This window comes from Ovis aries, chromosome 1 (genome assembly GCF_016772045.2).
Source record: "Ovis aries strain OAR_USU_Benz2616 breed Rambouillet chromosome 1, ARS-UI_Ramb_v3.0, whole genome shotgun sequence".
Taxonomy (NCBI): domain Eukaryota; kingdom Metazoa; phylum Chordata; class Mammalia; order Artiodactyla; family Bovidae; genus Ovis; species Ovis aries.
This window is the reverse complement of record NC_056054.1, coordinates 116658237-116683241: the sequence shown is the minus strand read 5'-3', so window position 1 is coordinate 116683241 and position 25005 is coordinate 116658237. Positions and strand designations below refer to the sequence as shown.

Sequence of the window (25005 nt, the reverse complement as noted above, 5' to 3'; positions counted from 1 at the left end):
TCACACATTTTTACTTGGTGTTCCATTGCCTCCCCCGCAGCTATTTCTAATAATGGTAATTATAATGATTTGAGGCTTAAGCAGGGCAATTCCGGCCTGAAGGCAGATTGTAATGAAGTAGTCAGGGTGAAGAGAGGGGAGGGGGCAGCAGTGGGGAGAGGGTGCATGGGGCACTTTCAGGCCTTAAATAGCTTTGTTTAGTCAAGTGCAACCAGGGTGGCCTCATCCTTGAGAGCCCCAAGTTTCATCCCTTGGGATATTCAGAAACCCTTTTCCGCTGGGGAAAGAGGATCACTTACACCCACAGACAGGCCCCACTGACTCCTGGGCAAACCAGCAGCTCGGTGTGCCGGGACACCCCCAGCTTGAGGCCTGCGCTGGCTGCTGCTCTCTTGCCTGTGGCTGGGATCACACCTGCTTGGCTCAGCCCAGCCCCTCCCAATTCCCTCACCATAGATAATACTGTCCTAAGAGCTTTGGCCAGAATCCAATTACTGCTGATATACATCTTCCCTTGACTCCAAACGACTCTTTCTGCCATTGAAGGATACCCTGGAATGTGGAAAACTTGTCCTGATTGCGGAGTTAACGGTCATGTGGTCCTCGGCTCTGACGGAATGGCCTTAGGGGGAGCCTTGATGGGTCTCTCTAGTCATCAGTGTTACCCCACCTCTCTGCTCTGCCCTTATTAAAGCCATCCGTTCTGAAAGCTAAATGAATATGTTTCATCTTCAAATGCTGGAAAACAATAGCAGGCAGCCGGTGATCGTATAGAACAATGCCGACTTAATCACGGCTGTTCTCTTCCCTTCTCCCTTGCTCTCTCAATTGCTTTCTTTTCAGCTTTGTTGCTGCTATCAGCAAGGAGATCCTCCTATACACGAGTCCCTGAATCAGTCCACGGGGATGCAAGCCCATACATAGGCACATATGAGTCCCTAATATTTACCAAAGAAACTTAAGTATAAAAACATACATATTCTATACGTGGACAAGGTACATAAATTAGTCTCATTCTATCCAGACTATGCATATTTATGCATGCTTACTTTGGGTCTCTCTATCCATTCAATAAATTCTTTTGCACTAAATGTTGAATGAATACTTATATCTAAATAATTCCTTTTACAAAAGCGATATATATTTGTTTCAAATGATTGTGGTGTTGCAGATATGAACACATATTGTAATTTGAATAGAGATGAGCCAAAACTACAGTGGGTATGTAGCTTATGCAATATAATATAAATAACTGCATAACATATAATCAAATTAAGCATTTACAGTAAATTTTACCTGAAGATGTATATTTTTATAGTAGCATCAATGAATTACAGAAAAATCTGAAATGTTCTGTTGGCCTTCTCACCTAATAACTACAGTTCTTGCTCTCCAGTTTGGACAATGATGTCATGATATTACCTCTTTATTCCACATTTCCTTATTCAGAGATATTCCTGAAATACCTGACAGCATTGGCAGAAAAATTATATAACTATTCCCCCTCCAGATCACAGTTCTATCATAGTATCATCTTTCCATTCCTCGCTCCTTCCATGCTATCCAGACATTTAAGTAAATGCATACCACCACAAGAGAAAAAAAGTGTTCAATATGTCAAACTATATTTGTTTCTCATGGTAATGGTTATTATTAATTTTATCACACTGTAATTCATCACTACAGATAATTTAATACCATGTTATCCCCAGGGCTCGGTCCTGTGTGTGACATACAACAGGCATTCAAACGGTACGTTAAGTGAGCCATTTATGTTATAGCCATTTTATACAATGAGGAAAAAGATACCCCATACCTGATTTCAAGAGTTAGTACGTAGCCATGACAAACACCGTATCTGATGGTGGTGGCTTACAAATCCCTTGGAAGGAGAAATTCAAATCATGCAGTGGATTATTCAGTCAAGAAATACTAGAATGCAGTTAAATAATTTCACAGTGTAGTTTGATATTTTCTGTTATTTTACACTTGCAAATGAGTTGTCCATTGCAGTTGATTCTGGTTCACAGTGTACAAGAAACACTTCCTTTAAACCATCACTGGGAATCAAGACTTCCAGAAATATACCCCTTAACATAAAATTCCAGGGGAAAACAAGAAAGCAGCTAACTTCAAAACCTACAGTCCTAGCACCTGATGTCTTTGCTCTGTATATAAAGTGTACCCCCACTGAAATCACATATACCTGAACACTCATTCAAATAACAAAGTGCAAACATGTAGTGAAAGAGACAAGCATATACAAAATATAATACAGTACACATACAAAATGAATCTACACTTACATTACACAGTAACAGAGTAAGTGAATGCCTGCATGGGTATGAGCAATACCAATAACCCATTTGCACTCTAGTCAACTACAGAGAAAAATTAATAGCGTATTTCTGTGACATAGAAACAAACACATAAAGGGTCTATTTAAAAAAAACACACAGTTTAATTTTATGAAACATTTTTCTTTAATTGATCAGCAGGTTTAGTGTAAGATTTTAAAATATTTAATACAAGTTAAAATCTTACTTATAATTGATTCAAATATAAAAACTATTTTTTCAATTTACTGAAAAATTTAATTGGCAATAGTAAAAAATTCATTTCAATGTTTTCTTTTTCCCTCAATTAAGGTTTCCTTTACACTTGAGTGGTATCCTTTTGTCAATATGAAGACAACCCTACTTAGGTCCAGGCAGCTTACTTTCTATAGAGACGATAATATAGAGAATAAAAACATATCACAAAGTATTCCAGCATTCTTTTTCTGTATCAGTGATACATCTTTTGGGATTTCACAATCAAAAAGACCCTTTTCAGTCCCCACTTTGAAACAATCTAGTCCTAGGATTTTCTTGAATGACACATTCAAAGGCCTGCGTCACGCCAACAGAGGTGGAGCAGGAAACAAGAAAGACCCTTGAAAGTCACGCTGGTGGACACCAGAAGATGTGCATGACCCAGGGTGGCACGGTCCAGAAAACAGGAACGGCATCATGGTGATGGCACTCTCTGTGGGGCAGAACAATGAATGAAACACACAGTGTGGCATCAAGGAGCTCTCAGTCTGGAGGATGAGTCACAGACATCCTGAGATGGATGGAATCAGTCAGGATGTATGTAGAATGGGATCCATTCATAGCCCATGTGAGATCAGAACTTGAGGGAAACACCAATATCTAAGGGTCCTATGGCAAAAGAGAAACAATGCAGAATCACAGAGGCCAAGAGAATAGGGATTCTAAGAGGAGGTCATGAAGGAAAGTATCAAATACATCAAAGAAAGAAGTCCATTAAGATCAGAACTGGAAAATACACGTTGCACTGAGCAACTGCAGAGCCTTGATATCGTTAAGTAGAGCAGTCTCAGTCAAGGATGGAGACAAAGGAAGAACTGGAGTGGTTGAGAAGGCACAGTTTCTATCTTTGATCATTTGAATGAAATGAAGGGAAGGGCTTCCTTGGTGGCTCAAATGATAAAGAATCTGCCTGCAATGCGGTAGACCTGGGTTCAATCCCTGGGTTGCGAAGGTCCCCTGGAGAAGGGTATGGCAACCCAGTCCAGTATTCTTACCTGGAGAATCCCCATGGACAGAGGAGCCTGGCGGGCTGCTGTCCAAGGGGGCGCAAGCAAAGAGTCTGACACAACTGAGCAACTAAGCACATATGCATGAGAAAGGGAAAGATTCTAAACAGCTGGAGAAAGGTGGAGCCTAGGGAAGAAGAAGGGCAGGGGGCACTCAGGAAGAAATGGACGACCTGGGGCTGACTTCCGGCCATCTCTTTTATTTTTGTTCCAGTTACCTACGGTGAACTTCTCCCCTGCCTCAGCACCAATGTGGAATTCTGGCTTCTTTCTAGCTCACAAAGCCAACAGGGTAATAGCACAAAAAGAAGACACGACTGGCTCCCACATTCACAGGGCACGGCTGGTGCTTCGTGGCTCTCTCTGCAGGCTGTTCAGGCCATCTCCCCAACATCAGCCCTGCCCTTCTGGCTGCCCACGGTGTAAGGCAGTGCCTGGTAGTTGATGCCCTGTGCAGGCTGGAGCGCTGACCCTTCCTGCACTTTTGGCCCTCCCATCCCACTGCTGATGCTGGAAGGTCAGGCAGCTTTGTGGCAGCAGGGGCCCAGGCAATACACAGAGACCTGCAGAGCTCACACAGGCCGCCGAGCCGTGCTCACTTCGGTGGCAGACTTCATAAGGCTCCGCTCTTTGACTGGCGTTGAGTTTATGTGAAAGTAATTAACAGTAATTAATCCTTAATTACAGTAATTAGCCAAGTCGCAGTAAATTAAACCACATCTGGAGCAGATGAGGGCTTCCGAATGGGAGGCAAAGAGAGGCGACAATCGGGGAGATGCTGAATTCATCTGACAGCATCTGATTAAGTCTACCTGTTGCTGGCAGCCTCATTTGCATCTTGTTTTTGTTTGCATTTCCCAGTAACCCTTTCAACGGCATTCACAGTGTGGACCTCTCGGGCCCTGCTTAACTACCAGTTAGGCAGCCCTGCTGCCATGAGATGAGGGAGTCCCTTCATATCCAGCCGGGCGGTTGGGTTTGCCTGGGCTTTATTTATATGTTCCCCGCTCCCTCCTACAAACAAAAATATAAATAGCAGGGACCTCATCAAGTGACAGGCTGAAATCAGAGGAGAAGCCAAGTGAGATTTTGTTTTTTGGGTGATGAAAAGGGAAGATGATGTGAGCCATTAACATGTGATGGGGGAATGGAAGCAAACGGTGGGAAACAAGCAGAAAGACACTTACAGAAATACTTCAAGGGGGTTGTCCCTTGTGGAGATGTTCCTAGAGATGACAGACAAGGAGGCCAGCCCCCCAAAGATATTGCTGACCACATGTCACAGGCTCAGACATGAGCAGACACACACGTGTATGTATACACAGATAAGAGAGCAAGAATGAACCGGGATAAAAACACTGGAATCTTCCATTTTTCTGACTTCATTCTCATGAGTGCCACCCATGTGTGCATTACATTTTTGAACATAAACACAAAAGGGCCACACTCAAAACCCCACCATCCAGAGATAAATCTTAAGAGAAAATATGGTTAAAATTTGCAATAAATGGTGACTGAGTTGCTTCTTTAACACCAATAGAATGGAGCCAGTTGAAACTTTTGGAGTTTATGTTCTGTTGCTGTTCTAGACTTGATCAAGTTTGCACAAAGCAGAACTTTTTCTGAGTAATGAATCTTGGAGCCTGACTCCAAGGTTGGTCAGCCCCCAGTTTAGCTGTGACGGATAAAGCCAGAGGGACAGGGAGAGCCATAGACATCTTTGTTCCAGTAAGACCTTTCAAGGAGGAGGACACTGAGCCTCTCAGAGCGACAGGAGAGGGATGGTAAGAACTGAGCCTGAGGACCAAGGGGGAGACAGCGGCACAGCTTCATGCTCACCATGAGTCTCAGGACCCACACTGCCCCTTCTCGAGCGGCAAAGGAGAGGTCAGGATGTCCACAGGCCTGGCTTCTGGGACGCGGCAGGCATTGCCAGGTCACGAGGCATCACTTTAGGCGAGAGAGCTGGCTGTGGCGACGGCTCTGTGCCATTCCACATCCACCCTTCTCATCAAGGCCATCAAGCCGGGGACTGAGGATGAGGGGCTATGTTCACAGAGCAGAGCAAATAACAGACAAGAAATGGATTCATTGATTATAGACTCATCGGAAAGACCTACCATCCCAAACCTCCTCCAACTCCCCACTCCACCTTCTGCTTCCTCACAGAGATTTATGCGGCCTTGAAATGTCCTGAAGCCCTCCAGGATTTATCTCAACAATAATAAGGGGCTCTGTTACTTACTAAATGTGTAACATGGGGCAAGTTCAGAAACTACGTCAGTTTCTAAATATACGAAGTAAGTAAGGGATACTAACAGTAATGAAATTACTGGGCAGATTAATGAGACAGTGATTTAAAGTGTTTGCCACAGTACCTGATGCATAGGAAACATTAAGTAATGTTTACTACTACTGTTACAATTCATTATTATTATCATTATTATTATCTCTCCTTTGCTTACTGCATTTATACTGAGAAGTAGCACAGCTTACTGATTAAAAGCATAGACTCTCAAGACAGACCACTTGCCTACATAGACTCAAAATGCCATTGATTAGCTGTGTGACCTTAGGTAAGTGAGTTAACCTCTCTAGGCTTCACATTCCTTAACTGTAAGACAGAAAGAATATTTAACTCTACTTCATTTGTTTCCTTTAACTAAATTCCCTAAAAAGTGCCCAGAGGAGTCCCAAGCATATTATAAATGCTATATAAATGCTGCCTGTTATTATAATAATAAATATTTTTGATGATAAAAATAGGAAGATGATTTTTCTATGATAAAAATATTTTTAAATTATGATAAAGATGAGGAAAAGGAGGGAGGAAAAAATGAAGGGACAAATCTGAGCACAGGGATAAAGAGCAAAAGGTATTTCAGTTGGCCAGTTCTGACCATTTCATAGTGAGTGAATCCATCAATAGTGAAATAGCTATCATTTAGTGTGAAAAACTCACTCCTTATCATCAGAGGCATTCTGATGATTTGAAGCTGACTATCCAAAATTTACTTCCTATTTACTATGGGGATTGAGTCACATATTTTATTTTTGCTCTTTTAAAACGCTAAAGTCAGTTACCAGATAAGCCCTGGACACTGCCTGGAAAATTCTGCCTTGAAAATACATGTCAACCACCTTTATTCTGATGTCCTATAAAAGGGACTGTGAAGAGAAGCAGCTCTTGCAAGTAGAGCAGAGCAGAGTTTAAAATGCTTAACACAGTGCTGAGGAGCCTACCAGCAAGAGCCCTACAATTATCTTGTGGTTTCCTAGAAGTTATAATGAGCTGACCCACTTGGCATATCAAATTCCTCCTGACCGGTTTTGTAGTTCTCACCCATGCAGAGATACAGCTCTAAGAAGAAAAAGAACAGGCCATTTAAACTGAAATATGTTGCAGTGGGTGGGGAGAATCTGGGGAAAGAGATGCATCCTACAGTTAAAAATTACTCAGTGACTCTTCACTGGCGTTATAAAGTTAAAAACCAGAGGCCCTGAGCACAAAATATGCCTTTTTGAAATAATAAACAAATCTTTGGTTGGGCGAGGTTCCCGCCTCCTGTAGAGTGAAGTATGGTTAGTTAACACGAATACCCAGATTTCCTGCATTTCTTCCAATTTCATTATTCAGGCAGGATCGAAAACCAGGATACGTTATAATTCTGAATAATGGGCTATCTGCTGCCTGTGGGGAAGTGTTATAATGATAATAAATAATTTTTGAAAATTACGAACCTTCTATGCTTTGGGCTTCACTTTGGAAAACAAATAAATTATTGGTTTGCACAAGAAACAGGAATGTGTTCGTGCAGGATCTTGTCAGCGCTTGTGGGCGCTTTGCTCCCCTCTCAAGAAGCACAGTCTGAAAAGGTCATTTGTGTTAACCAGAGCCACCCCATTCTCACCAGGATCAGCTGGAATGAGCCAACTCCATTTTTCGTAACAGATGATGAAGAAGCTGCAAATGCTCAAATTCTGCTAAAATCATCAGTGAGGTAAGAGCCACCCTCTTATATCTGGGACAAACGACTTCTCACCAGTGCCCTTTACAGGTTGGGGGACACAATATTAACTGTTAACTTGGAAGCTGGGGCAAAGACCTCTGGCACACAAACAAAATAAGCCTATGTACCACATAGTGTGTGTGTGTGTGTTCAGCCACATCGAACTCTTTGCAACTCCATGGACTGTAGCCCACCAGGCTCCTCTGCCCATGGAATTTTCCAGGCACAAATACTGAAGTGGACAGCCATTTCCTACTGCAGGGCATCTTCATGACCCAGGGAACAAACCCATGTCCCCTGCATCTCCTGCACTGACTGGTAGGGGGATTCTTTCACCACGTGAGCCACCCAGGAGCAACTGTACCATACAATACCTACATCCAAATTCTAGCAGCTGACAAAGGCAAGAAGTCTCATAGCACGCATGGCAGAAGTTATCTCTTCACGTGTCAAAGGAAAGTGACCATGAGTCATCTCTGGTGCCTAAGAAGGGACTGCTGGCTTCTGCTCCAAACCAGCTCAAGACCCTACCATCAGAGGTGTGTGTGTCCCTCACAGTCTAAATCAATCTCTAAATCTCAATAATAAAAGACAACTGCAATTGCAAGAATGGATGCAGCAGGCCAGAAGACCCACATCTGCTCAGAATCACTAAGTGAAGCTTATTTGCCTTACTACTTTCAAAACTATGTTAGTTCTTACAAAATGGACTTTATTAAAATACTCTATACAGGAACTTATTCTTTTGAATCACAACCAAATGTAATTTTATTAATGTGACACAGTGAACAGCAAATAAAACTGCACAGCCACAGTCCCTGTGTCCTAGAATCTTATAATCAAAACCAACAGAATTGCAGAGATTTCCTAAGATCATAAGACAGACATTAAGGGCACACATTAAACAAATACATAAATTAAATAAGTTAATTACTGAATTTCATTACATGTTCATTATGTACATGCCAAGGGATGAGTGTAATAACTCATTCAGGAGCTGCTAAAGGGTCAAAATATTTATCCCAGGGGGTCTGTAACTTAATAAAGCCTAAGCTTGGTGTTGAGTTTTAGCAAAACCCTAACACTGAAAAAGACCCTGATGCTGAGAAAGATTGAGGGCAGTAGGAGAAGGGGACGACAGAGGATGAGGTGGTTGGATGGCATCACCGACTTAACGGATATGAGTTTGAGTAAACTCCAGGAGTTGGCGATGGACAGGGAGGCCTGGCGTGCTGCGGTTCAAGGGGTTGCAAAGAGTCGGACACGACTGAGAGACTGAACTGAACTGAACACCGAATTGCACTGCTGAAGCATCTGACAAAAATGAAGTGATCAAAAAGAGTGGCTGGAGGGAAGGCAGAAAGCTAGAGGAAGGGCTTCTTCCTGCATCATGGGAGTACAAGAGAGGCTCTTAGAGAAAGCGACTGCTAAGACAGATGCTGGACAGGGAGGCCTGGCGAGCTGCGATTCATGGGGTCGCAAAGAGCCGGACACGACTGAGCGACTGAACTGAACTGAAGACAGACGCCCGCCTCCGCTTCTGCCTCTGCTCACAGGGAGTCTGATGCTGTCGTCGCCCCTAGATGTGCTTGTTTGTTTCTGTGTAGAAGTCACTCTCCCAGTCCTGTACAAAGAGTGCGATGAAGATCCGAACAAAGGACGTCTAAGAAGAACTCTTCCCGGTGTGAGGTGCGGGGCTACTTTTACTAGTAACGCATTCTTTCGTCATTATAGGTTTTATGAGTTACCTCTCTTCCTATAAGACTTTCTAAAGACATTTTACACTTCATAAAGCTCCACCTCATACACAGTAGACTTCAAACATGGCACTGAGAAAAGTGGCTGGGCTTCCCATTTTACATTAATCCCTTGGTGTGGATTCAGCATGCATCTGCTCAAATACCCAGGTATGACTGTGCTTTTCTGGTTAATTCACTGGTTCCAGCCATATTCATGGCTGAACGCCACCTGGTTGATTAGACTGATTGATCCTTTGCAATCTAATCTAATCACTGTTAGCATGGCTAAAACAACTAGACTGGCAGGTCATAGTCCAGTTACTCAACTGATGGACAGGTAGACCCAGGAGCCACCATTCTCATCCCATCCTATTCTTTCTACATTAAACCCAGAAAAAGACCATAATGTCTGTAAACTTTACTTATTCAAGTCAGAAAGATCCTATTCCCTAGAGGAAGCAGCTATGGGTTGACCAAAATGTTGGTATATAAAAAGAGAACTCACAAATAAACACTAGGTACAAACTCTGATTGTTCCACAGTAGTCTCAAATGAAATTTAATCTGGTCAAAAACAGACTAAACTGCTAAGGCTAAAGGTCTGTACAAGACACCATGTAATAGGATATCACTTTTTCAGAGATAATATCCAATGACCCAGGGCAGTCAAAAATTTTTAGTTGAACACAAGAGAAGGAAATTCCAGAAGTTCTTAGGTGGTTACATTTCATTTCCAAATCCTGAGGTTGTCTAAGATTCCCTCTACCAACCAAAAAGTAGGACAAAACAAAACCCATCATGGTGCCAACCATCCCAGCTGCCTTGAGCAAGTCACTTTAATTCTCCATTTGGCTTTCTTGCCAAAAAAAAAAAAAAAAAAAAAAAAAGACGGATAGCTGCTTTAAGGATTTACTTGTGTATGTAAAGTGCTTCGAAGATAGGAAGCCAGACATGTTACAGGACCATTATTTCTGCCCCAAAACGTGTTTGTTATGGGTTGAGCATCAAATGTTCCTGATTTGTGCATTAGTCTGAGAATGTTAGACATGCAATGGTTTAAGGATTGCTGGAAGCAAAACAGAACGTGAGCTGTGTTTATGGGTAATCAGTCAGTCTGGCAAATCACCAGGGGCTGAAACCTTACCTGTGGGGAAGCAGAAAGGTGGTAGGGAAGTGAAGGCCATGCAAACAGACCAGGTTAGAGAAGATCAAGAGAGAGTCAAGAGAACTGCACTCTGGCGTGTGAGGCCCTGGATGATTAAGGAGGTTTCTCTTCAGGAGGACTTCCTCCTGGGGTTTCTGGTTAAATGTGTGAACACAGGGGTAGACAGCAGCCTCTCTGTGAGAGACAAATAAGCATTCTGAAGACTCAAGAAGCTAAAGTCAGCGGAGGCTCACTTTGGCACAAACCTTGGGGGAATTTATGCATTATTAGCCAATATCAGAGCCTCCAAGCATGTGTCCCTTTAGAACAAGAACTCTCAAAGGCCTGACAAGGAGGAAGGGACAAATGCAGGTCCTTGTTTTGCCTTCCTGCTCTCTGCATGTCTCCACTGGGGGAGGAACATGCCATGCTTAGGAGCCTAAAACACCACAAGGGATTTTCCAATGAAAAGTGGAACCCAGAGGTCCCTCTGCTTACTACGGCATTTGTCATTCAAAGCCAAGCACACACAGAAGGACCAAGGCAGGCATCCCAAAGCTACAATGACGGGATCCCAGGAAGTAGCTGCAGAGTACAGGTAAAAGCCCAGTAAGTAACGTCAACGTGACCAGGAATAAGCAGAACCCCTGCCCTCTTCCACCTCAAGAGGGGACAAAGACGAGCATCACAAAGCAGTCTGAAAGCGTCAGACAAGGAAGGCAATGCGGTTCCAAAATCTGTGGACCAGGTCCCGTCTCTGGATGAGGCAGATCCTCAGGCGCCTCTCCCTTCACTTTGCTGCTAAAAACAGCACTGAGAATACCTTTCTTCAGCTACTGCAAAACACATCTGAGCAGGAAAAGAAGGTACCAGATGCGAGACGTACCATCACTGCTGTCTAGAGCAGTGGTTCCCAACCTTGGTGGCACCAGGAACCAGTTTCATAGAAGACTATTTTTCCACAGATGGAGAGTGGAAGCGGTGGGGGTGAAGAGATGGTTTCAGGATTACTCAAGCGCACTACTGTGCACTTTATTTCTATTATTATTACATCAGTTCGAACTCATACCATCAAGCATTAGACCCCAGGGGCTGGGGATCCCTGGTCTACAGGAAGTCGTTTATATTTCCCTGAGTGCATGTCTGTGTGTATATGAGAAGAAGCACACTCATGAGAGGGAAATCGAGGGCCTAGGAAGCTCAAGGACTCCATAATTGGGGACTGTGATTTATGTCTCTGCTGACTGCAGAAAAGAGCAAACGTTCTGACAGAGCCTGCAAGGGACCCACATGCCACTGAGATTCATAACCGATAGCATCTGACAATCTCATTTCCCATTAAAACAAGATTTTTCTGGGGCCAAGGAAGGGTGAATCAAAACCAATTAAAATGCCCCACAGCTTCTAAGAAGCTTAATCCAAGTTTGAGATGAAAGTACTTTGTTTCAGGTAAGCCTATATGTGCAGAGAGACCCACAGACTTGCTACACCTGTCCTATAAGCCGATTTACACTATTTGGAGATTGAAGCTGAGTTCAGTAAACGCTCCCCACACTTCAGCTCCTTCCAGGCTGTGGGCTCTGGCCCTTCTTCTCATCTGCACGGTTCAAATTAATTATACACTTTAATTTCATGAATTATTAATTTGATTCTGACTCGGCAGCTTATGATTATCCAGCGCTACAGACTATACAATTCCAGCTTCATTAAAACATCACCAGCTGCCTGAGAGACAGACATTAAATAGGGGAGAGCAATAATAAAATTAAGCTTCCGGCGCATAGCAACAGAGTCTTCCCCAGCCGCAGGCAGTGCAGGGCTCTGCTGCCTGGCTGGCCTGGGCAGAAAGGAAAAAGTCCTTTCAGACACGTCCACGCCCCTTCTTAGAATGTTTCTTGGCCTTCCACCATGTACGCAACTTCAGATGGTCAGATGGCATGATGGGGGCTGGGAGGGTGTATTCATCTGTCGATTTCTTCCTCCAAACCCATTCATATGCCCACCACCCAACATTAACTCTTTGACGACTGTCACTGCTCCAAGCACCACCCACTGCTAGCCACCACCCAGCATTTGCCAGTGCCAGCTTTTGAGGAGGGTCCACGATTGTTTACAACCTAGCAGGCAGGGTGGAGGGTAAGCCTCTTGGGAGTCAGTCCAAAGAACTTTGCACTAAGTCTCTCTTCCCTCTCTTTGGCTGTTTGGTTTAAGAAGAGGCAGTACGGTGATTGCAAATGAATTGGGTTTTAGGTGCAGCTTGTAATGTGCCCAGAAATCAGTTCCCCCACCCTTCAGAGATCATATATGTATAATGCCTAGTATCAGGTCGGGTTCATGATAAGGTTTCAATCTGTACCCCACACTTGCATTTATAAAATGAGGGAATCGAGTTCACAGCATCTCGAAGTTCCTCTAGTGATGATTTCTCCATGTGGAAAAGTTACCGTCCTTACAAATCTTACAATGCTTGAGCCAGATTTGATAACACTTTTCTAGAAATTCCATGCTTACTATTAGCAAAGAGCATTAGAAAACCATGTACGTATAACTCACATACTGCCATAGGTTTTTAGCTGGACCTTCCTGGAAAAGACCCTGGGTAGTTAAAAGTCCCGGTCACACCTTTTTTCAAAGAATTAAGAAACAACTGGCTGCTAAGACAAAGTCCCAGTTCAGCCAGGACTGTAGAAATAAGTGACAAAGGGGAAAGATGACCAAAAGGAAGGAGAGAGTGAGAAAAATGTTTCCTGAGGAGAGATGCGAGAAGAAGGGAAGAAAGAGGCAACCAAGCACCTTTCTCCTTCTCTCTTGTGTACAAACAGCCAGTTAAGAATGCAGAGTCCTCTGTGGATTAATACACTCCTTGAAATAAATAAAACTGCAGCACCTTCTCCCAGCAACTTTGTGGCAAAACAATTTGTGGAAGGAAAAGGTTGGAATTTAGACATTCCATTTAACTGCTTCAGAAATCTAAGGACCTCGAACCTTGTGGGATTTGAAATCGATGGAATTAATTAAGGGAGATGTCTGGCACTTTCCACTAAGTAATCAGCAGGTACAGTAGACCTGAAAGTCTATAAAGAAAAATGGAACAGGATGACATTGAGGGAGGCAGCAAGGATTAAAAAATGAGCATCCAAGTGGGAAAGGCACACACCCATTGATCGCAGCATAAGAGATTAAGGCTCTGGTGAGTAGCAAGAAGCTGCTGTAATGGAAAATGGTTACACAGCATGGAAGTAAGCCTGCAGATACCTACATTCAGTAACAGCCAGGCATGGGAGTCAACATGAGGGACCAACCACTTGCCAGGGAGCCTAGAGCTGAAAGTCAATCCAAGGGAAAGAGGCAAAACTAGGTTTAAAAGAGAAGAGCATCTTACAGGTTCATGTGCCACTTGATACCACGTGATAACATATTTATTGTCTATTTCTTTCATAAAACAGAAGCTCCATGAGGACAAGGATTCTGTCTGCTCTGTGCTCATCCCTAGTGCCTAGAGTATACCCTGACCCAATAAAGACGCTCAAAACAGTTCTGTCACGTGAATGAGCATCGCTTGTTAAATGATGGACTAATGGATGAAACCCTGTGAGAATATGGCATATGTGATAATTCATGCTCCCACACCCTGCGCGTCCTTGGGTGAGACTCCTCCTTTCCCTGGGGTGAGCCAACACTAGGCAGAGGAAGAGAAATCTCTTCAAATGAGATGTTCAGGATTCATATCTGGGGAACAGGAGTGGACCATTAGCAACTCAACCTTTCATGCTAAAACAGTAAACAGGAAAAAGGGAACTCAGGTAAATGTTTTAGAAGGTATTCTACAGCGGAAAACAACTGCCCTCACCTACTAGAGCCCAGAAAAGTCAAATGTTTCAGCTTTTAAGGCATTACCTTTCTACCTCTATTCTCTGTCAATCCTATATTACGAAGGACCAAAAAACAAATCGACCAACCAGAAGACACTTGCCCCCCAGTTTTACAGATGAAGTCTCTGAGATGTGGAACAGAGTTTAAAGAGAATTCTGGCCACACAGAAAATCAGATGGAAGAGTTTTAAGACCCACAAGCTCCCAAATTCATTTGCAACCCAGTCAAATACTTGCTTAAGCACCCGTGGGGAAGAAACAGTGACTGCCACGTTCGTGGGTGCACGACTGAACTTTCTACCACAAGCATAACTGGAAAAAAGTCCCCTGCACAACAATGCCAAGAGGCAAATCCCAGAAACAGGAACAGACAGTTGCATGAACTTGAGAAAGCTTAAGGATGCTCGGGACTAGAGAGATCCTTACAGATACCCACACCTGCCCCAACCCCCGCAGCCATCTTCTCAAGGGTTCACGTAGAGACTAGGATGACTATCATCTGTCTTGACATTCTTTTGGATAAAAGCCCCCTGACCCTTGTGCAGGAGGGTTCTCTTAGAATTTGTCTTTTGTTGCAATGAATAGACTGTGATTAGACCTCAGGAAGGAAACCACAGAAGTCCGAAGCCCACCATGGCTCCAGTACTGAAGAAGTGCCTCCCCTGGATCAGAGATCACGAGACCAACAAGCAATGTTCCACTGAGCATCTCTGTTACCTTAACAGGCATCTCACCATCTCCTCCCTCAAATACCACTTGCTGTTCCTACTGAAGAAAACGTTGGTTGGAACTGGAGGCATGCGTGCCTGCTAAGTTGCTTCAGTCATGTCTGACTCTTTGCAACCCCACGGACTGTAGCCAGCCAGGCAAGAACACTGGAGTGGGTTGTCATGCCCTTCTCCAAGGGATCTTCCCGACCCAAGGATCAAATCTGCATTTCTTACGTCTAACCTGCATTGTTAGGTGGTTTTATTTTTAATTTATTTTAGTTCTACCAGTTTATTGCTACCAACCCATCTCCCTCCACCCTCATGGACGCATGCTCAGTCATGTAACCCCATGGACTGCAGCCCACCAGGCTCCACTGTCCATGGACTTTTCCAGGCAAGAATACTGGAGTGGGTTGCCATTTCCTTCTCCAGGTAGGTGGGTTCTTTACCACTAGCACCACCTGGGAAGCCCTGGGACTGGGGGCAGAGGTACTCAAGCATCAGTGATACTTCTCTAGGTGAGCCCCTGGTTTGGGCACTGGCAGAAGGTATGCTTGAGGGGCTCCTGTGTGTGCCAGCAGATGCTAGCCTGATAGGTTGCAGCTACTGTCTCTGTGACTTCTTCCAGATGAGGTTAGAAGGTTCCAGAGTTCTTGGGTATACCATACAGTCAGTCCTAGGCACTTTCCTTCCTTGGTGGACAGAGCAACAGTGCAGGGAGTGAAATGCTGATTTTCCCTGCAGAGTCCAAATGTCAGTCAGTCCTGTATGCAAGTATCCTTCAGAGGGGTCAGCATGATCACATCGGGATCCTTGGCACAATGGGAACTTCTCACAGTAAAAGATCCAGCAGCCTCTGCCATCTCAGAACTCAGAACCAGACAGGATGAAGTTTCCCATGAGCCCAGATATCTGTAACTGTCATCATTAGAGCCACAGGACTGTAAAAAATAAAAATATGCAGAACAATGCAGGAAGGATTTTCTGAAACAGAAAACACAATCTTTCATTGTTTCCCCTGTCTTTACAACAGAAACACGATGTTGGACCTGCCTAGATGTGGGGACTTTCCAGTTTCCATGTGAGGCTGGACATTTTGCATTCAATACAATTTAGTTCCTCAAAATCAGAATCAATTGTCATAAAATGTAGGCAAGTGTTTTCCCATGGGGCAAGCATTTGTGGTAAAACTGGAAATGTTCTACTTGATTCTAATGCTTCACGAAAAGGTCAGCATGGGATTCCAGAGCTTTACCTAGAGGATGTTAACTCTGTGTGCAGGCAGAGTGAAACGGGGAGGGTCAGTGTGCCCGGGCTCACCGTGTCCACATCACTCTGATCACATGTCACAGGCCCAGCAGCAGGCTGCATGCTTCAGAAAACAAATAAACACACACATACGCGCACACACACACACACACACACACACACACACACACACACACACACATAGACCCCATGCACTTTCAGGAGCCAAAACACTTCCAAATTCAATGACAGGAATAGTGGGCCACAGCTGGCATGCTCATTGGATGGGACAAAAACAATGTTACTATGGAATTAATTAATTAATTAATCTAAATCCCTGGGTTTCAATTCAGTGGGGCCTGGCATAGAATCACCTGGGGGGCTTTGCAAAAATACACACGCCTGGGCCTCCCCCACATCCAGAGATTATGACCCAGGACAGGCACGATTTTAAAAAGATCTCCAGATAATTCTAATATGCCATCCATCTTCTCCCAGATTTCTTGTAAATATGATTTTTACAATTTGAATTAATAGCCTACAAAAGCTTTCCAATACTCAGGCCAAGTTAAAACGGCTTGTACTTCCTGGTGTCCAGGTTCTGGTTGTGGATTCATCAGAGAATTGCATCACATTTGGGATCAGGGCTTACATTCCACATGATACCCCTGATGTCAGACCATTAGCTTCCTAACCTTCTCTCTCCAGGATGAGGTACAGACAGAAGAATTCTTGCCAACCCCCCACCTGCCTCAGATCTAAACCCAAATGAAAATGTATAGAAAAATGGCTCATCATGGCATTGCCTGCTCCTGGGACACATCCTGCTCATGTGTCCTTCTCACAGACCAGTAGGCCTGGGGAGGTCTCCTTGGGCAGTTCTTGGTACCCCCTGGCTTGTTCAATTTATCTAATCTGATGGTATCTCTGGCCAGAAGCAAGGCTAAGTAAAATTCTGCAACAATTTTGTTATCAACCGAAAATTGTCATTTGGCCAGTTCCCAAAGGTCAGCCCTTCCTCTTTCAGTAAATCCAAGTGTGATTCAACTTTGAGGGAGGAGAATTTACCATAAAGACTGGAAAAACAGGACTGCAGTTCAGTTTCAAAAGACTTAAAATAGGCCTTACTTGAAATCCACATTTTTCCATTTTAAAATCTGAAATTCTGAAACAGACTTCCCTTTCATAACCAGTCCCTGCCACAAAAAATAAAGAGTCCGTCGATAGCTCCGTCATGTTTACGTCAAGTCTGGATGGTCAAAAGCATCCCCGAGTCTCCAGTGAGCTGCAGCCAGGCAACCTCTATCATCAGCTTTGATCTCAAGAAGGAGCAGAGTCAGGCTTAGCTCATCGCCAAAGCCTGGGCGATTGGGGTTTGGATCTTCATGTGTTCTGAGGTCAATGCCACATGAATACTCATCATGTGATAATATTTAACACAGTAAATCTGTAGAATCGTCTTAAAGATCCCTTTTGCCACCCAATTCCTCAATACACCATGTACCAGAGTTAGTCCTCTCAGCATCCACAATAATGAAAGTCACCACATCTAGACCACTCAGAGTCAGAGTCGGAGTTCCCCAAGGCAATCCACCCAGGGGCTTCACCTGGTAGTCACTGATTTTCACCCCAGGCACGTTGCGGGTGACAGACCCTTTTGCAAAACATAATCTAGATTCTCCAAAATGACCTTGAACAAGCTACAATGCCACACGGTATCATATATATGAGTCCATATGTATAAGTTTAGAGTAAAAAAATAACAGGTAAAACATGCTGTTATGACCAAGTTCACACGGAAATACAACTAACATTTTTACTAAAATGTCCAAGAAAGCTCAAGAATCAGGCTTTAGACTGAACTCCTACCTCCATGACTTAAGTGTGTGTGCCCTCGGGCAAGTTTCACTATTGAAGCTCAGTTTCTGAACTACACTAATGGGGATAAATATTACTTACCTTGATTCTTGTTTTGCAGAGTAAATAAAACAAATATGGTATCTGACACATCAGTTCAGTTCAGTTCAGTCCAGTCGCTCAGTCGTGTCCGACCCTTTGCGAACCCATGAATCGCAGCACGCCAGGCCTCCCTGTTCATCACCATCTCCCGGAGTTCACTCAGACTCACGTCCATCGAGTCCATGATGCCATCCAGCCATCTCATCCTCGGTCATCCCCTTCTCCTCCTGCCCCCAATCCCTCCCAGCATCAGTCTTTTCCAATGAGTCAACTCTTCGCATGAGGTGGCCAAAGTACTGGAGCTTCAGCTTTAGCATCATTCAAGTGATTAATAAAAGACTGCTAATATAGTAACAGTTATTGCTATGATTATTAATAGAGATTACTGTCCTTGAGATTATACTAGGTACTATGTATTAGTGGTGGGCAGGAACTAGACAGGGAACGAATAAATATTAACTCCACTTAACTGCTCTGAAACCACAATCTCCCCCTAGTGGACGCCTGTTAATTTGTTCTTAAGCTGTGCTGGGTTTGGTGAAGGCACACCTGTTTCCAGGCAAGGCTTAAACAAAAATTGTGTTTTGTTTCTCCATCAGAAATGCGGCCTGGTCAATGTAGGGAAGGTGTCTAGAGAGTGTTTGTTCTAACTTTCTGAAGCCAACACACAGCTGCCCAAGTAGCTGGGATGCTGTACTCCCACCATCCCAGAGCTACTCAAAGACCATCCCAGCTGCTGCTGCAAGTATTTTTAGCTGCATTATTCATTTGAACACCTGCCTGACAATCCGAGACAGAGCTCAGTCTTGGAAGGGAGAGGCCCCAGGGACACCCAAGGATTCCTTCTCAACACGGTTCTATCTGCTGGTCAGTATTCATCCTGCAGCCAAGAAGGGCCTTTCTCTCAAGTCTGGTTCTGCTCATACCACACACCTGGTGGAGAGATGTCTCCACGGAAATACCTCCAGCATCACGTTCTTAAATGCTCTCAAGAGAGCAGGTACCTAATACCATGCTGACACAGATCAAATACAGAGCATCTCACTGAGGTGACTATCAACACGTTAACCACCCTCACTGTGCTTCCCATGGTGGCACGCTACTAACCGATATCATTTCCTTCATTTTTACCAAAAGGAGAACAGATTCAGTGGCAAGTGCTATGAAAGCACAAACCTCTCTCTGATCTCTCAGTTGTTGTTTGTTTGGGTTCTTCTCAAATGTAAGGTCCATTCTTCTATTCTCTGTTGACTCCAAACTGAACTATTTTTGAACGCACTGCCCCAACTCCTCTCCATTACCGTCAATTTCCCCCCACCACTACCCTGGAACAGAACTGCTCTCTGCCTCCAAGACCAAAAGGTGACTGTTGGAGAGCATTCTATATTTTAATTATTCAGTATTGAACTGTCACACCCGGCATGAGCTCAACAAATTGAAAAGACTGCTTTTTAGGCCTTGTGAGAAAAGACTTGGGTATGTTTTGCCTTTTCCCCGCTTTAAGAGTTTCTAACTCAGTACCAGGAACATACCAGGTGCTGAATAAAAGCCTCTTCTCAGAGCCACACTACGACCTGCCTTCATGCCTTCTCACTGGTAAGATTCTTGCTGCTGGCGCTTAGGTGCAGCTCACTGGGCCCTGCTGTCTCTGCACATGCAGCCTTGGGCTAAATTACCTAATTTTTCAATATTTAGGTTTCATACTCTGTTCAAGGGGCTAAGGATCTTATTATTTATTTAACTCACAGGAGTCTTATGTGACTGCATGTTTATGAAAGGTTCTGAGGGCCTGAATGAATGATGCTATACATGTACCCAGTCTCACTGCCTCTTACATACAGATCCATGGGTGATGTGCTCAGAGTCACATATAAAAACACGACTTGGCAGTCACCACACACACCATTTTCTTATAATTCAAAAACATCTTGCTGGCATAATTCATAAGAAGAATTTCTTTATATTTAATGACCCAAATATGCCAGTCATGTGCCTCTGAGAAGCAAGTTAGAATGAACAAAACAGCAATTTTATTCTAACCCCCTCCCCCCAAATAATCTCTCTGCTTGGATTTTGACCTCTGTGAATGACTGTTCTCAGAAGCCGAGAAGAGGGCAACCAGCCTTTGCGGGAGGTCATTTCATGGAGTAGTGATGAGAAAAGTCTTGGAATACAAAGGGCCTTGGCAATGTGAGTTATAGGTCCAAAGACACAGATTTTTAACAGACTGACAGAATTCATGCTTTCAGGCAAAGAGTTGATCCTGGTCAGGATTTCTGAGTCAGAGGAACAGAATCAGATAATCCACAGACTTGGAAAGAAAACATCAGCCCCCCAGCCCAGCTTCTTGTGCTGAAGGCATGAGATTGTGAAGCAAAAGCAGACCTCTGTCTACACTGAATTTATCCATTTATTGAGCTTCTACTATGATCCAAGTATTCAAGTATAGATTTCTACTATGATCCTAGCGCCTATATCCTAACTAAGATCTAGCAGGAAACAAGTTAAATAAATTCCCCAGTCATGATCCCCCGGTAAGTTTCCTCTCTATCTTCAGGAAAAATGAAAAGATCCCAGAGCAATCCACTGGAGAGGGTTCCCCAATGACCCTGCTGCTGAGAATCTCAAAGTCAAAGGACTCCCAGATCACTAAGCCTTCCTAAGGCTCCACAACCAACCAACTGCAAACAAAACAAGTAACCATTCTGTGACTGAAATTGGGCCTCTGCAGTCCTGAAAGATTCTCCAACAGAACTACCAAAGACACCATCATCATTTCTCACTGCTTTTCCTAAAAGAGATTTAAGAGATGAATGGCTAAGAACAGGCACACAACTGAGAAAATCATTTAATGAAAAAGTCATCACTTGAGAAGTCCAATTAAAAGTCATATTCATTCATTCATTCAATTATTCAATAGTCAACATGTATTGAGCAGCTCTGTGTGCAAAGCACCGTGAGAGCTTGGTGCCTTGGGAAATACTGAGATGGATGGCACAGTCCCAGCTCGGGAGGAACTTAAAAATCAATTGGGAAATTACAATCCTCATTTTACAGATGAGTAAACAGTGGCATGGACAGTTAAGGGATTTATTTTAAATGCTTCATCCTATAGCTAAATCATAAAGTCATCATATAGATGGAAAACACTGAGCTGGAAGGTAGGATATTCTAGTTCTAATCCCAGTCCCTTCTCTGGGGCTTCAGTTTCCTCTTCTGAAATATAAGGAGGTAGGTGTTTAGAGGGAGAACCCTACAGCTCTGAGATTCTATGACTCTGCCACTTGTGAGAGTGAGATGAGATGGCTGGATGGCATCACTGACTCAATGGACATGAGTTTGAACAAGCTCCAGGAGAAAGTAAAGGACAGGGAAGCCTGGTGTGCTGCAGTCCACTGGGTCACAGAGAATCAGACACGACTGAGTGACTGAACAACCACCTGTGACCAACAAGGTTTGGTGGTTACAACTAGAGAACAAAGTCTCTTGACAAAGGGAAGGTCTTTTGATAAGAATTATTATTTAGCTAACTTCCGGTCCTATCTAAAGGAATATGGAAGCCATTCCATTCTGTTGGCCTGTTGTATTTCTTCTTAGAAGATTTTTAGATCTAGGTGGGCTACGTCTTCTGCAGATTTTCTAACTAGTATCGCTGCCATCTTAGCAACAATGGCAAAGAAAGCTGCAGCTCTCCTCTACATCTCCTTCCAGCCCATGCTAGTTGTTATAACACAGGGTAATAAGTGTCTGGAAGAGCTATGTTGCTCCCTGTAAGAATAACTCCTCTAAAGATAATGTAACCAGCCTGTGTGTGTGACGTGACAAATGGAGGTATGGACTGCATGTAAAGAACTCTTAATTAAAAGTTTAATAGACAGTCAGAGGACTGAACTAGATCATATGTAAGGTCCCTTCCAGCATTAGCTTTCTGTATTATACGACTGAATTTTGTGAAGATAATGTAAAAGATTCCTTTATGGAGCTAACCAGTGATTCTAAAGTGTTAACTCATTTCTATTCTATGTGTGGGTACTAACTTGCAAAAAGAAGAATAAAAATTAGTGTTGAAAACCCTCTGTTTGGAATTTTAAAGACAGACCATTTAATAATTTTATTACATTTTTAGACTTTTCTCTGAACTTGGGGGATGTGTTCTAAATTGCCAATCAGCTGGCCACTTTGCAGTATGTGAGCTGTAAAATATATTTGTGAAGGTCTAAATGACAGAAAGATTGGTTTAAAGCCTTTTGCTTATATTTAATTTTTCCCTTCCTGCTTCCATTTGTCCTTAACACTTATTTTTTTAATCCTAGAGGCACAGGTGGTTCTCATTTCAGGCTGCACGCTATTCAAAGATTAATGAATAAAGGGGGCCTTGTAAACAGATTAGCATGATAATGGTAATAATGCTTTCTGCTGCCTTCTGTGCCTACTTCAATCTGTGTGCCCCGACAAATGCCTCCCCCCCGCCCCGCTGTGCATGGCTCCCCTTGTCCTTCTTTCCCACCACCTGATTCTACTCTTCTAGTCTTCGGCAGACAAAAGTGAGTCAGGAATCAGGCAGCTGCTCAGAGAGCAAGAGAGGATAGGAAGAGGAGGCAAGAGATGGAGACAGAGAGACAGACAGAAGCACAGTAGACCGTGTTTCACTTTAGGATAAAATGTACTCTAGGACAAAAAGGTTTATGCAAAATAAACAGAGAAAGCACAAGACTTCCATTGTCGAATGCAAACAATACCTTCAAACTTCCCTGTTTTTAGGACATTTGTTGCCTATCACAACTGTATCTTTCCTCCTGCTGCTGCTAAGTCACTTCAGTCGTGTCCGACTCTGTGCGACCCCATAGACAACAGCCCACCAGGCTCTGCCGTCCCTGGGACTCTCCAGGCAAGAACACTGGAGTGGGTTGCCATTTCCTTCTCCAATGCATGAAAATGAAAAGTGAAAGTGAAGTCACTCAGTCGTGTCCGACTCTTCGCGACCCCATAGACTGTAGTCTACCAGGCTTTTCCGTCCAGAATACTGGAGTGGAATGCCATTGCCTTCTCCATCTTTCCTCCTACTTTTTATTTTAACATGCTTGATCTCACATTCATACCTCTGCATGTCAGATTCAGAACTGTTCTAGAACCATACACATCACGGCCCAGAGAACGAGGTTTTAGAAGCAAAAGCTAGCTGTTGATTTAGCTTTTATTTGTCAGCAGATAGCCATAAGTTCCAAGGGGCTCCTCTGTCCATGGAATTCTCCAGGCAAGAATATTGGAGTGGGTAGCCATTCAATTCTCCAAGGGATCGTCATGATCCATGGATCAAACTGGGTCTCCTTCATTGCAGGCGGGTTCTTTACCACCTGAGCCACCAGGGAAGCCAGCATGGTTATTAATCCACAGCTTCGTGGGTCCCCAGTTTATACAGCTCCTTAAGCCTCAATCAGTATCTGAATCTCTGCACCCATGGACCTGCCTGAACTCCTTTCCTCTTAATGTAACTCATGTCTGGCCTCCAAGCCTGCATGAGGATGAGCTGAATGGGGAAAATCTCTCTGGAGGGATACCATCAAGACACCCATAATGTGGATTAAGTCCAAAAGCCAAGGTCAGTCCCTGCAGCAGGAGGGAATGTGGAAAGGACCCAGCATCCATGCCTGAAGGTCTGGACGGAAACAACAGCAGCTGGGAGACACAGCTGAGCCAGCGCTGGGGCCCACACACCAGGCCAGGAAACTCAGCCCCATCCCTCCCTTTGTCTCCTAAGACCTGAGCGTGTTTTCCCTCATTTGAGGGGAGCCCAGAGCACGGGGAGCTGGGCTGACCCTCTGCCTCTCGTGTTGATTAACGTCCCCCTCCGCCTCCCTCTGACCCCCATGGGGGCACCCACCCCACCTCCTTCCTCTGTGCCTTCTGATACCAACCGAGAAAAGGGAATCTAAAAATAAAGCTGGGGCCAGAGTGTGTACCACTCGATTGGGCTCCTGTGCTCACAGATCTGCTTATTTCGGCCTATCTCTCCCCAGCGATAAGGCTGCTAACAGCCTGTTATCAGCCAGTCGGTGAAAATGTGCTCCAGCCTGATTAGGCCTCAGTCTTTGCCAAGGTTATAAACAGCCCTTATCGTTTTCCCGAACAGAATAATCCGGACAGTATCAGCTCAGAAACATATGGGCCACACAGAGAAGATAGCCGCTGACGGACACTTCATTTTAATTGTAACGAGTGGGTAGTGGCAGCCTGCAGACAGCAGACAGAGAGCTGCCCGACTGGCAGCAAGGCTGAGTTTTTTTTGTTTTTAATCCCTTCCTCCTTCCCTGGTTTCCAGTACCTAAACTGCTTTGATATTCCAGGTGGCATAATGAACTGGACCATGCCCCAGATGTTAGCAGTTAGCAAGCAAGACCCCTCCCTAAAAGGCAGATGGGACCCTTATGATTCTCTTACAGGGAAAAAAAGAGCCAGCAAAGGGGAAAGCTGGGGAGGGAGTGGGGTACAGCTCTTTCTGCCCTTCAGCCCCCAATTCAATTTCAATAACCCACCCTCTTACTCAACCCTGATCTCCTGCCCCATGATCAAGCTGCTTCTTCAGAGACCCTCCCCTTCCCAGCCTAGGAATGCCACATCCCAGTGCCCGGAAAAGAGCCAGCCCTCTATATATGCTGGCGTGTATATCATCTCCTTCAGCTTTTCACAGGTAGACACAGACATCAACCAAGATGATGTCTGAAG

The 25005-nt window shown here is 44.1% G+C and overlaps 1 protein-coding gene across 6 annotated transcripts in view; it reads right to left on the bottom strand.

Annotated features, from left to right (window-relative positions):
- PBX1 (PBX homeobox 1) overlaps positions 1–25005 on the bottom strand; it is a 336948-nt gene that overhangs the window by 160487 nt on the left and 151456 nt on the right. The window lies entirely within an intron of this gene.